This window comes from Oxyura jamaicensis, chromosome 11, assembly GCF_011077185.1.
Source record: "Oxyura jamaicensis isolate SHBP4307 breed ruddy duck chromosome 11, BPBGC_Ojam_1.0, whole genome shotgun sequence".
Classification (NCBI taxonomy): domain Eukaryota; kingdom Metazoa; phylum Chordata; class Aves; order Anseriformes; family Anatidae; genus Oxyura; species Oxyura jamaicensis.
The window spans coordinates 20,769,660-20,782,725 of NC_048903.1; the positions used below are offsets into that span (position 1 = coordinate 20,769,660).

The 13,066-nt window shown below is 48.4% G+C and overlaps 1 protein-coding gene across 4 annotated transcripts in view; it reads left to right on the plus strand.

Annotated features, from left to right (window-relative positions):
- ZFHX3 (zinc finger homeobox 3) overlaps window positions 1–13,066 on the plus strand; it is a 475,206-nt gene that overhangs the window by 342,170 nt on the left and 119,970 nt on the right. Inside the window, exon 2 of one of the 4 annotated variants that reach the window (XM_035336638.1) lies at window positions 12,150–12,152. The exons of the other annotated variants lie outside the window; for them this stretch is intronic. The gene's annotated coding sequence lies outside the window, so the exon portion shown is untranslated. The remainder of the gene's footprint in view (window positions 1–12,149; window positions 12,153–13,066) is intronic. 4 annotated transcript variants of the gene reach the window in all.

A 13,066-nucleotide genomic window follows, 5' to 3' on the forward strand; every position in this document is an offset into this window, starting at 1 on the left:
ACCTACAGTAATACGGGGTCATGGAATGGCTGAGGTGGGAAGGGACCTCTGGAGACCCTCTGGTCCAACTCCCCTGCCAAGCAGGGTCACCTACTGCACGTTGCACAGGGTGGCATCCAGGTGGGGTTTGGGTATCTCCAGAGAAGGAGGCTCCACAGCCTCTCTGGGCAGCCTGTCCCAGTGCTCTGCCACCCTCCCAGTAAAAAAGTGTTTTCTGATACTCAGCCGCACTTCGCGTGTTTCAGTTTGCGCCTGCTGCCTCTTGGTCCGCATCAGGAAATGATTTTGGTAACAGACTTAAGGAAATCTTATTTGTACAATATCTGTAATTTAATCGCATCCCTTTAACAGTCGGGGTGAGGAGAAGATTTTGCTGAGGCCTGAAAAGATGGTATACTGATAGGTGCCGAGATCCAAAGTGGCGTTTCCAGATTGCAGAGAGCCCGGGAAAGGGTCTTGCGTCATCTGCGGTGAGAGATGAGCTGTGTGGTCCACCAAACGCTGCTGTCATGGGTTGGACTGGTTTCAAAGGCCTGAATGCTGTTTTTATGTCCCCTTGGAGCTCAAGGAAGATCAAACGCACGGCTGGCTGGGCTCCAGCTGACTCTTGCTATGTTTTGGCTTGTGGTATCACTGAAGGGGAAGGACCTGGATCAGACTGAGGAGAAAGGGAAGGACGTTTGGACAGGATGAGACGGGTGGTCAGAAGGTGCTGCAAGTCTTTGTATTGGCAGCAGGCTACCAACATGTAAGTAGAGGACACACAGGGTTGGACCTTTCTGGAGACATTGTTCCCAAGTAGCCAGCTATTGCTGTTACCAGGGCACGTGTGCATGAGGAAAAGCTCAGCTGAAAGAGAAGCTGTCGTGGTGGTGGTTTTGGTGCTGGAGACTTGGGTTCAAGTTCACCATTTCTTCACGTTCCTAATGGACTTGAGTAAACCCCTGGCCTTTCCTTACTCCTCCAAAGTGGAGGAGAACTCCTGTTTTGGGGATGGTGTTCAGTGGTGTACAAGCTTCCAGAACTGGCCTGGGCTATCCTGGGCTTATGGAGCTGAGCACCCTGTGCTGCCTGGGCTTTGCCCATGGTTTTTTTGGTTTGTTTTTTAGCTGGTCAGAAGATGCCATTTTCCCTGTAAGCACTGCTTTCTATGAAGCAGGAATAATACCATTAAGGTGAAAGTTGAGCATTGTCATTTGATGTGTTACACCTAGAAGTATTTTCCTTTTTGTTAAGTCCTGGCTTGGATTTGCATAAAAGTATGAGGGGAGGGTTCACAGTGTTCCTAGCTCTGTTGTACTTACTCTTTCTTCTTGGCTGAAATTGCAAGGAGCCTTAGCTATCTCTGTCTTGAGTCAATTCTTGTTGTAGAGTTGTCTTTTCACAGCTAAAAGGTGGTGTTTGGTCCATAACTTCTGGGCTTGGATGTTGCATGGATACCGACTGTTTCCTCATCTTGTTCAGTCTTTAACCAGTATATAAGAGTAATGTAAATGTACCTCCATTTTAAAAAATTCTTTTTTAGTGGCAAACTTATCAGTGAAGTCCTCTGCATTGTAACAGGGACATATCTGTAATAATACGGCTTGAAAAGCATTTTCCTATTTTTATTGGTAAATGGAGCCTACAAGCTAACGAACAAGCAGGCAGGCGACTTCTCAGCCTCCCTTCAAAACTGATCATCTCAGTGAATAACTTTGATGCAGAGCCGTGGTCGTTTAGCCTTTGATACGCAGGACGCTGACTGGGTGATACAGTGATTCCTTTGGCCGTGCCTCCTGAAGGCTTGCTCCTTATCCAAGTAGCTAAAACCCGACCTGCAGGTACATGGCAAGATGCCTGCTGATTCGCCCTGCCTGGTAGGGAAGAGATGTGGGGGTGAGGAATAGAGTTTGTAAATTAGAGAGCTGTTTTGTAAATTAATTCCTTCTTTGTCTGACTTGTGAAGCTGGTACATTTGCCTTGTGGCTAGAGAGGAGAGCAAGTGCAAGGAGAGGGCAGCGGAGGGACGTCGTGCAAAGGAGATGTCCTGTGTGATCAGATGAAGCGTCCCAGGTGGGGCTTCTTAGCAATCTCTGCATTTGGGATTTGGACCTTCTTGACTGCGAGATCAAGCAAATATTGCTAAATATTCTTGTTGGACTTGTGCCTGTCTCTGAAAGTTCTCACTGAAGTATTGTCCTCGTGGTTGCAGTGTTACGGGTGTGCTTTGACTCTGGATTACATGCTGTGACTATTCACCCTGCTAGGGGAAGAAAACAGAAGGAAAAGAGATGGCATACAAGCTTTTCTGTTGTTTGATGGCTCCAGGGGGGCAGCCACAGGACTTGAGTGCTGGCAGGGCTTCTCTGGGATGAGCGAGTTTAGAGGTAGTTATTTCTTCCCACTTCTCCTAGGAAGGTGTGTGAGCAGGGAGGTGTTCCTGAGAAAGAACTGCAGGGCAGCACGTTCCACAGCTCTCCTGGTGGATAGCTGTCTTCAGGTCATCCTTTAAGCAGGCTTGTTTCAGTTCATGGCTGAGAACCCTCCAGTCCCCTGGAGCTGCAGAGATGAGGAAGGGTAGGCCAACTTTGTGTGAGCTTAGGTGCCCTGGAGAAGGGGTCAGGCAGGGGCTGGTTCTGACCGTGAGCTTCCCAGCAATGTGGCTTCCATCTTCCAGGTGGGAGGAAAAAAACTCTTCTTCCCCTTCCCGTGTTTTTTGTCGCTGCCTCTCTTGTGTGCTGACAGACGCCCTCAGCCCTGGAGAAGAATTTCGCTCTCCAGCACATTCTGTTACAAAAGGCTTAAGAGAAAGCCCAGTCTCTTCTAGCCCTCATGTACTGATAGCTCAAGGGATAATTGAGAGTTTTCTTGTGTAATTGTTGCTGACATGTGTCTGGCCTGGAGCAAGTGTCAAAGTGTTAATGTCTGAGCCCTGGAATTTTGAGGTTGAGGAAATAAAATCAAACATGCAAATTCTCACAGGTTAATTCTGCTCTCAGCTTGGGCACCATGTGGTCGAAGTGGACCAGAGTGCCCTCAGTTTTCTTGGGGAAGCTGTTGGAAAGTGAATGCATCTTGAACGACTGTTAATAATGAAGTTACAAGTCTTGAAAAGGTGCACGCTGTTCCAGACTATCTTATGACTGAGATTTTTTCTTGCAGTAAAGGTGACCTGTCTGACTTTTGCCAACTTCAGAAGTGTTGATCGTGGTTGTTGTAACTTGCATTATCCCTGCAGCATAGTGACACAGCTAGCAGTTGACTATGATTTATGCAAGAGTTTCATTGTTCTATTTTGAACCTTGACAAAGAGAGAGAAAAAAGCTATCTTTAGAAATGGAGACTGGATTTTAAGCCTCCTGTTCAGATTGATGAAGAAGTGGGGGATTTCTCGGGTCATTCTCTTCCACCTCCTTCCTTTGTTTATATCAGTGGATAGATTAGTTCAGTTGTTGAACAGGTTTTTCCTTCCCACCTGCTTTTTTTTTTATCTGCAGTTTTTCTTATTTTTTCTCACGCTTTAAAGAATTTCTCAAGGAATAAATTATTTGTACTTTGTTGACGCTTCACTTCTATTCCAGTTTGCAGTTGATTTTCTCATCAACCAGAAAGATCTTTGCATGCTGTGCTGCATGGATTTCCTTAGGTGGCCGTGTACTATGTTGGGGAGTTCTGGCTTTAGCCTAAACTGTGCTGCTCTGGGCCCTTTGTAGATCCCATGGAGGGGTTTCCATCACTGGGGCTGGCTCTGTAAGGGAGCCCAGGTAATCCACTGTCCGTTCCACCACAGGTGTATGGTGGTTTTCCTGTGTGACTATCAGTTCACTTCCTGCAGGGTCAAGCTTAGTGCATGTCCCTTGTTTTCCTTATTGTGTTTTCTTCAGCTTCTCCTCCCGTCGCTGCAGCTAAGGTATGGCTGCTGTGGGTGCACGTCTTTCCCTGAAGCCTCCTAGAAGGCTGCTGAGCGCTTCATCCTTAAAATTGGACGAAGAATTTTTGTTGCAGTAAAAGCAATGATTTAAGTGTTTTCAGTGTCTGAAGTCTGAGATCACCGAGTCGTTTCTGTACTGGACAATTAGCCTGTGGATTCACTGCCAGGATTTAAATGGAAAGGCAAGGCAGGCCTTAGTATCACCCTGGGCAAACACCTGTGCTGTGCTCCTGCTGCCGCAGTGGTTTCTGACCCTGGTAGCACATGGTGTAGGTAGGTCTCAGTGTGCACAGACCACGTTATAATCTTATCGGAGGGGAAAAAAATCAGCTGGATGAATGACAAAACCCACCAAAAATAGAATAAAACCATGCCGTTGTGAGGCTCTTTTAAAAAGTTTCCTCTCACAGAAAGCATTGCCCTCCTGGAAGGGAGGTGTGGAGGAGGCTGTATTCAAGCTCAGTAGCAGGGCTTGGATTTATTTTAGAGCGTACTTCGTTTTCTCTGTAAGGGGCGTTTTGCCATTTGGCCTGGGCACAGAAAAGTCAAAGGAAACGCTGCCTAAGAAGTTTTTTGTTCCCTCTCTGCCAGGAGTCTGACCGAGCCCTCACCTGCTGGAGAGGAGCCCTGCGTTCCCAGCTTTGGGAGCCAGCGCGGTCGCCTTGGGGCTCTTGGAGCAAGTCCCAGCCTCCGCGTGTTTCAGTCTCCTCTCGCTCTGCCGTGCACCTTCCCTTCCCCGGAGCTAAAACAAGAAGCCAAGAATTAATTGTTTTGTGTTTCCTTTCTTCCCCCTTGATGCATTGTGGTCTGATCAGTATCTGGGCTCGTTGGACACTGGAAGTGCTCACTCCTCCAGAGAGAGGTGTTGGAAATGCAGCGTGTGGAAAGCTGGGGAGTACCTGGACACAAGGCGAGGGGTTGGAGCGGGTCACACGGGATCCTTGCACTTGAGCGCTTCGTAGACTCCCCATGGCACTGCAGTTGGCGGCAGTGGGTAACGTGGAAGTACACCCGTGTTTGGCAGGACTGAGACGTGCTTAGCTGCCAGCCTGCAGGAGCTTTGAAAGAGCAGGATGGAGCAACTGGTGTCAAGCGTTGCGGCATCCTAGCCTTCACCAGTTTCAGGCAGTGAAAACAGTGGCGTGCATACTTGTACTGGATTGCAAGTGCTGGATGGAAAAAAATGATCTCAAGGGCAGGTGGCCCATGGCACACATGGGGAGGGAGTGCAGGAGGCTTAGAGCTGGTACTCAGCCCTGGCCAGAGTGGGGTGGTGGAGAACGTGTGTGAACGCATGCGGGGTGCGCCATCGGCTTCCTGCTGAGTCTGGCTCCTGTGTGCTTCTGGTTCTAGAACAAGCCCACAGAATTTCTTGCGCTATCTTCTGTCCATTACTACAGGCTGCAAACTGAGACAGTATCCCACCTGTGCAGGCTAAGGAAGCTTTCCAAAACAGGAGGTGGAAACAAAATTTAAATAAGTAAAGTTTCTTTTCACCATCTGTCAAAGAATTTCACTGACACAGGAATTAACTTAGGATGCAGAAAAGAATTGTGAAGGAAGAAGAGAGAAGAGAGCAAGGAAGAAAATGCAAAGGGGAGCAGCATTACGAATTGGAGTGGAAATGATTACGCTGGCGTTTTAAAGCTTCTCGTTCTGTAAAGTGTAGGATTGTCAATACGGCTCTGGAATACCCTGTCTAATGGATGTCTTGTATTCCAAATACAAAGCTAAATTGCGATAAATGTGGTGGTGTTGGGTAGCTTTTGCTTCAGTGGAGCTTACCGAGACACAGGATCTGAGGGAAAGAACAAAATGTACCTCTCAGATTCAGCATACAGTGCACTTGTAGTAACACAACGAAAGCTATTCCTTGTCTTGGGAACTCGTTAGTTCTTTACCTGTTCACTTCACACGCGTTAGACTTTATTGTATGCATGAAGTCCCGTAAAATTTCAGTGCTGTAATCTGAGACAGGGATGGGATATGGGAAAGATGAGGGAGACGCATCTTTGTCACCTTTTATTATTTCTTCATATTTTGTATATATTTTATTATTCTGCCCTCCTGGCATGGGAGGGGAGTGCTGACAGTTCAGGTGAAGGTTCTTAAAGGAGCACCCAAGTCTTGTGTGTTTTAGGACAGGGTGATGTTGCAGTATCAGTCCTGATTGAACAGGAGAGAAGGACAACAGGTACAGGCAAACCCTTATTTTCATAAACGTTGACTAAAAAATGTTGGTTCTTCATGGCTTGTTTCTGACTGAAGCTTGATCTCTTTATACTCCCTTGCGCAGCTCATCTCTTAATGCTCTGTTGTGTGTGAACGCTGGGGACGGGGTCATCGTGGTACCCCTAGGACAACCCTTTGCCGGTGCCTTCCTTCACCTTCTCCGTCCTTTTGCTTTCTTCAGAATGGGCAAGGCAGCCTGTTGGGGCTTTTTGAGGATGTTCTCATTTCTGGTTTCACAAAGAAACACTCGATCTGGAGACCACATTTCTGGTAATTGTGCTTCATATGGACCTATTTTCTTATGCATTTAACAGGGCTCTGACTTTACAGTCTGTACCTGGCCTGAACTCTTGAGTAAATTAAATTGACAGGGGCCTTCCACAAGTGAGATGGGCATTAAATCTTTGACTTCCTCAGGGCAATTATTGTGACCAGGTGAGGAAGAGGAGGCCATTCAGCAAGTGATGCAGGGCAGAAGCGTTAAGACCCCTTCATTAGTAATGCTGAAGTTCGGTATTTTGAGTTCCCGACTTCAGCAGATGGCTCAGGCGGTGGGAGTCCCAGGGTGACCTGCAGGCTTTGAGCACGGCCTTGAGATACCCCTTCAAGGGAGTTCCATTTAACCGGGTGACTTGCCTTTTAGCTCTGCTGAGAAAGGCATTTCTGAAGATGAGAAAGAAATTCCCCTAGTGCACCTTTTAATTGTTCATTTAGGAGCAGAACTTTCCTCCAGCTGTGAGGGCTTAAGGCTGCTGTAAAGTGCTAATTAAAAGCAATAGTGATAATGAAAACAGATGTTTTCAAGAAAAGTAAGCGGCACTGGGACACCCCTCTGCTGTCCCTGGCTCCTCTGAAGGTGGAGCACGAGCTAGCATCCTTGGTGCTGCGCTTCCAGGTGGGCTGGGAAGGGCAGTGGGTCTTGTAGGCTCACCACTATAGCAAGCACCGGGTGGCTCTGGGTAGGTCGGGAGGCGCAGAAGAAAGCTTGCGGGGGGCTGGCAGAGCTGCTCCTCTCGGGGCTGGCCGTGGCAGGATGGGTGCCGAGGGGGCTGCGAGCTCCCTGAGCCTGGGACGCAGCGCGGCAGGAGGGCTGCTTCTGGGCACGGGTAGCCCAGCACCACTGGAGCCTTCAGGTGCTGCTACAGAAGGAGCGGTAACGTTGAGAGCAACGAGGGGCAAGCACTGCTTGATCAAGCACAGTCAGCTGAGCCCTGAACTCTGAGCACAGAGGTATTAACAAGACAGGAGGTAGGGAAGAGCACTTGGAATTTTGTTGACCCTTTTTGGCTGCTGTTAGTTGCTTGTTTTGTCTTTAGGAAATAGATCTGTTCCTCCCATCGCCTGGTTTTTTGTGAATATGGTGAGCTTGCCAGGCTGTAGAGGGAGATGGTGTGTGTCGGAGGGAAGGGCTGCTGTTCTGCGGTCACCTTCGGGACTGTCATCTGGCTTGTCCTCATGTGCTGCAGGACAGCCTTTTCTCACTGCCAGAAAGGGTGTGAAAGTTGATATCTTTTGTAGAGCTTTCAATAGGTGACAGGAGACATACTTGTTACTGTCCCTCCTTGACTTTAAGCTGTGCCGATGCCCCGTCCATTGTTAAAATGTCCCCTAATTCCTCTGGTTGCATGGAGGAGCAGAACAAAGTTGTTTACGAAACAAGAACGTTTTTACAAAATGTTGTTCTAGAACAGAGGAAATAAAAATCCAAGCAAGCCTTCGGGGAAGTGCTTCTGCTGCGTGTCTTGGCGCATGTGGTCAGCGGTGCTCAGCACGCTTCCCAGGGAGGGCCTGCGGGGCTCTGGCTCTGTGGATCATGCCTTGCGGTTAGCCAGCTGCTGCGTGAAGGTGGGGTTCTGCTCGCTCTGCAGAGAAGTGTTGATAAAACAAGACGCCTTACGTGTGGGGCTGAGCTGCGTGTTAGTGCTTCAGATGGAGAAGTCAGCTTTCAGAAGGCTTGCAGCTGTGGGCTGGTGTGAAGCTGGGGCTGGCTGTAAGTAACAGTGGGTTTCCTATGAAAAACAAAGAATGCCTTGTCCTGGGGAACCTGGCACAGTGGTGCTTGGCGCTGGCTGCGAGTCGACTCTTCTGCTCCTTCTGGCCCTGGGGGGAAAGGGAATAGTAGTGGCTGGCCCTTTATCGGCATGATGGGGAGGGATATCTACTCCAGTTCGTTAGACTCTAATTATAAGGGATTGTTTTGGTCTTGCTTATCTTCAGGGTTGCTGATAAAAAAAAAAAAAAAGAGCAGCCTCAGCCCTCTGAGACCTCTGTGATGAGTTTTGTGAGGTTCTGTGGCCTGTCAGCGGTGCTTGGGGGTGAGCGGGGACAGATTTTAGAAGCTCTTGGCCAAGTCTCCAGTCTCTAAAGCGTTGTCTGTGTGCTGTGACCTGTTTGCTCATTGACGTGCCAGTTTGATCACATTGTCAATTCCACCATTAACCTTTTACCTGCTCTGCAAGCAACTGGAGAAGTAAAACGCCTTCCTCAACAGTTTCTTAGGATACAGATGTGCATGGGAAAAACCAGCCTAGGCAAAAGGGTGGTTTAGCAATGGAAGGGTGAAAGGGTTGTATCATGTTCTGGTTTTCCTGCTGAAGAACATGGCTTTCCACAGGTCTTGTACCCTTCTCTGACTGTGCTTGTGGCAGCCTTTAAAAAGGGGGTGGGGGGGGGGGGAACGGCTGGGGAGAGGCACCAGGGAATAGGGGGCCTGGGGCAGGGAGGTGCCAGGGAGCAGGGAGCTCATCCCCGTGGTGGTGAGAGAAGATGTGAGGAGGAGGAAGAAAGGGCTAGAACATTATCCAGAAGCACCATCAGTGGTGTGATACGGGTTGAGGCCAGTCCATAGTAAGACTGCCTTGACCAGCATGAGGTTTATTTTGCAAATACAGACTCGGCTTACTTAGAGAGAGTGACCCAGCTCGCCTGAAAGCAGCTAGCCTGAATAGTGGAGTTCTGCACCAAGTACCGTAGCATATGGTCCTTTGGGTTAATACCTAAATGAAGCTGTCAGAGCATTGTCCATACTGGGAGATAATGGGACCTGTGCTTCATAATTAGTTCCCGTAGAGCTGCTGACAGAACCCTGGAGCTTCAGTCCTTGTTAAAGCTCATTTTCAGCTGTGATTTGATAGCAGCGTTAGCATGGAGCCCGGTTATGATATAGTTTCCATTCCTGCTCCTGTTGTTGAAGTACGAGATGCTTTTGCGAGAGAAGATGCAGTCTGGCAGTTTACATTTTGCTTATTTTCTGGAGACCAAATGGGGCATGCTGTTGTGTTTAGTTCAGGAGGAGCTTTTTGGTATTTGTAGTGTCGTCTTACTTTTTCCCGGTAGATGAGTTGCTCATCTTGTAGACACCTGGTGCCGAGCTGCTGTCGTCTTCCTTGTGGTATGGCCTGCATGCACATACACCCAGTGCTACGCAGGGGTGAATCTCCCAAACTGAATATATCTGGAGTTCGGTTATCTAAAAAAATTGTTAATGTATTGCACAATAATTTCAGCCCTGGAGGGAAGAATTCTGTTAAACTTCCTAAAAGGTAAAGATAAACCAGAAAGTCTAAAGAAAAAAGTTACTGAAATACTGAAGAAAATCTTTTGAAGTGAGAAATTAAGGAGTTTTGATTTTTAGCTGATCAGAGGGAGGACTGAGAACTGACATTACAGTTTTTGGTATTTCTCTTCGTTCCCTGGAAGGGGTTGCTCAAGAGAAAGGTGAGCATAGGTCTGCCTGTGAGAGTGGTATCGCGATACAGGGTGTGCGCGTGGTAAATAGTTCAGGGACTACCCCAGCAATGTGACCTCCATCCGAGCAGGAGCTTGGAGGTGGAGGTGGCTCGGGGTTAGTGCTCTGGAATAGCAGAGTGTGGAGGACTTCTGCCAGGGTTCAGGAGGTCCTCAGACAGAAGATGAAGACCTGGCAATGCTTATTTTTGTAAAAAGCTCAAGACAGCGCTAGAAGCATCTTGCAGGCACCCTGCAATTATCATAATAAACAGTTTTATCATCTGCTTGGCAATCAATAATGTGGCTTATGCTGCTTTAGTATCTCACTGGTATTGATTACCTTAACAACTGTGCTGCGGTCAGCTTCTGTTAACCCGTGCTCTCCTGATGGGCTTGGCCGTCCTGCTGCAGGAGGCAAAAGACGGGTTTCAACCTAGATGTTCGCCGAAATTTAACAGTGGGCAGGGCCAAAAAGAGCTTTTATTTCGAGATGCCTGATGGTAGGATTTTAATCTGGGAATGTGAAATAGAATACAAAAAATCTGCATACATGCTATTTTAAAATAGAAGGATTGAAATGTGATTTGTGGTTTGGGCTGAAATCAGCGTGGGCCCGTAACAGCGTGTCGTAGTGCTTTGCTGGAAGGGGTTTCACCAGATTATTGCGTGCACTGCGATCGCTGTCCTGGAAGAGGAAGACTGCTCTTTCTGCAGTGAGGTTGTACTGCTTTGCCAGGTCCTGGGCTCAGAATGGGACTGGAATGGGAGAGTGTACCGGGCATGCCCTCAGCTGCTTCTGGGTCTGCTGGGATACCTGAGAACTGGGTAATTCATGGCTGTGCTGTCACAGCTCGTACTTACACGACCTCTGGCAGCGAGTGCTATCTGGTGGCTGTGCAACAGGACATCTGCTCGTAAAACTCCATTGATCCTGCAGCAGCCAGCAAGGCTGAGCTGGGAGAGCTAAATGCTGCTGTGTGTACCAAAGACTTTGTTTCAACTAAGTGAACCCTTGGGGGTATTTTGACAGCGTTGCCTCAGCTTCTAGCAGAGCAGTCAGCGATTAAGAGTATCAGGTTAGTTGCTTACTCCATTTTGGGAGGAAGAAAGATGACTATGTCAGGATCCAGATGGGACTTAAAGACAGGACTTTGTGGGATTTGGGTGTACCTAGATAGTTGAGTCTCATGGCCCAGTATTTCTCCTAATGGAATTTCCCATCATTTACTGCCCTGCTGATTTCTGATCAATGAAAATAAAATTGCATTGCCTCCTGAGAGGCTCCATGTATGGCTACAGCCTCCAGCTGTGTCAGTTCCGGTAAGATAATCTCATCAGGCGTGCAAGAGGGTAATAGGAAATAAAAATAAAACCCACAATTAGCAAGAGGGCAAGCATCAGAGTAACACTTTCAGTCCTGGAGGTCTCGAAGTGCATGCAGCAAGTTCCTTGCCCACCCCTGAAGTGACAGCTCTGAGGATGCCTGGCCCTACATAGGTGTGCCGTGATGCCTCTGTACCTGGGTCTGGGAGCCTGTACAGACCCACTGGGCATGTGCTTTGGGACTTGCATTTATCTGAGTCCGTGTCAGCTCTCCCTCGTGAGACAGTTAAACTTTCACAAGAGATGTGTTTGTTCTAAAGTGTTACAGGGATGTAGCTGCTGATAGAGTTGCTGCATTCTGTGGACCTAGAGAGTATGAACTTGAGACTTTGAGCCTGTAGAGCGGCATGTAGTTATTGACGCCTGTTGGTTGCTGCAATCAAAAGGGTTTATTTTGACCAGATAAAGAAAATCCTCATGCTGTACCTGGAGTCTATAACAGAGCAGTGTTTTGTAAGCAGATGAGTGCGCAGATGCTCTCTTTGTAGGAACCTGGGACCTCCTGGACCTCTCTGATCTGCTAAAAGTTGGCATAAAATACAGCATACCTGAGAAGCTTTCCCAAGCATACTGGCAGATTTCTTCATCTGTTTTAGGGATCTCTATTTCTGAAGGTTCCGTTCCAGCACTGTGACCAGTAAAACGTACTCCGTGCCAAAATGCTGGCAGCGCATCTGAGCACATGTGCTTGTGACCTTTGCGATGGGGCTTCGCAACACCAGCGTGTGATTCAGTGCTAACAGCAGGCAGCCGTGGTGTTTGTCGGGGCAGCGAGCGGAACGGTTCCTGAATGACCTAATGCTGAGCTCCTGTCTCCGAGCGTGCTCTGGTGGTGCAGAGCACAGGCTTTCCCGAGGGGTGGGAAGGAGGGACCGAGCCCAGGACCAGGCAGCGCGTCTGTTTCCTAACAAGGACTGGATCTGAGCCCTGGCAGAGAAGATCGGCATGACTTATGAGTCTAACTCTTACCCTCTGTTTGGCCCTTGACACTAGTCTGGAACACATATGTTGTTTGGGTAAAAGAGCAGAAAGGAAGGGAGTGCTGGCAGGGCTCCTGCCTAGGCATGAGAGTCTGCAGGCTGTGTGCTGTGAGGATTGTTGGAGGGTGCTGTCTAACAGCACTGCGTTAGCTTTCCGGGCGGGACCATCTGAGGCTGGCTCTGCCTGCTTTTGAAGTCCTGTAGAGGGTCTGGTTGGAGCTTGGCTGTGGTGGTTTATAAGAGGTAGCTCTCTGTGCAGCAGTGCAAATGCCTCGTGGCATTTCCTACTGGGTGGGACTGCCCAGCACATCGAGTAACTGGAAGGAGGGGAGAGGATGAACCATCGGCAGAGCCACAAAAGCCATCTGGAATTTCTCACTTTCAGGAGTCACTGCTCTGGTTTGCGTCCCGTAGTCTTACTGTACGTGCTACACTGTGGTAGAGATCTGGTGATTTAAATAGATATGAACTATCAAAGTTGGTGTTTAAAACTCAAGTTTTAATTCAGGGCATCTCTGTGGGCTGGATGAGTGTAGGTGTTACCTAGTGCGTGGTCTTGCTGGGTGTAGCTGCACTTTGTGGTAGGGACAGGTGGCTGCAGAGGAGCGGTGACAGCTCTTACTGGACAGGGTACTAGGATAACAATGAAGGAGGGGCAAAAAAAGGCAAGTTTCAGAATGCAGCAAAAGGAACAGTGAGACCACTTTCGCTAAGTATGGGATTTGAGGAACTGTGGAGTCTGTGCAACTGAGTGAGGGAGCCTGTCCCCAATAGCTCTTCTGGTTAATTTTGGAGTCAGGTCAACAACACTGCACTGAATATGTGAACC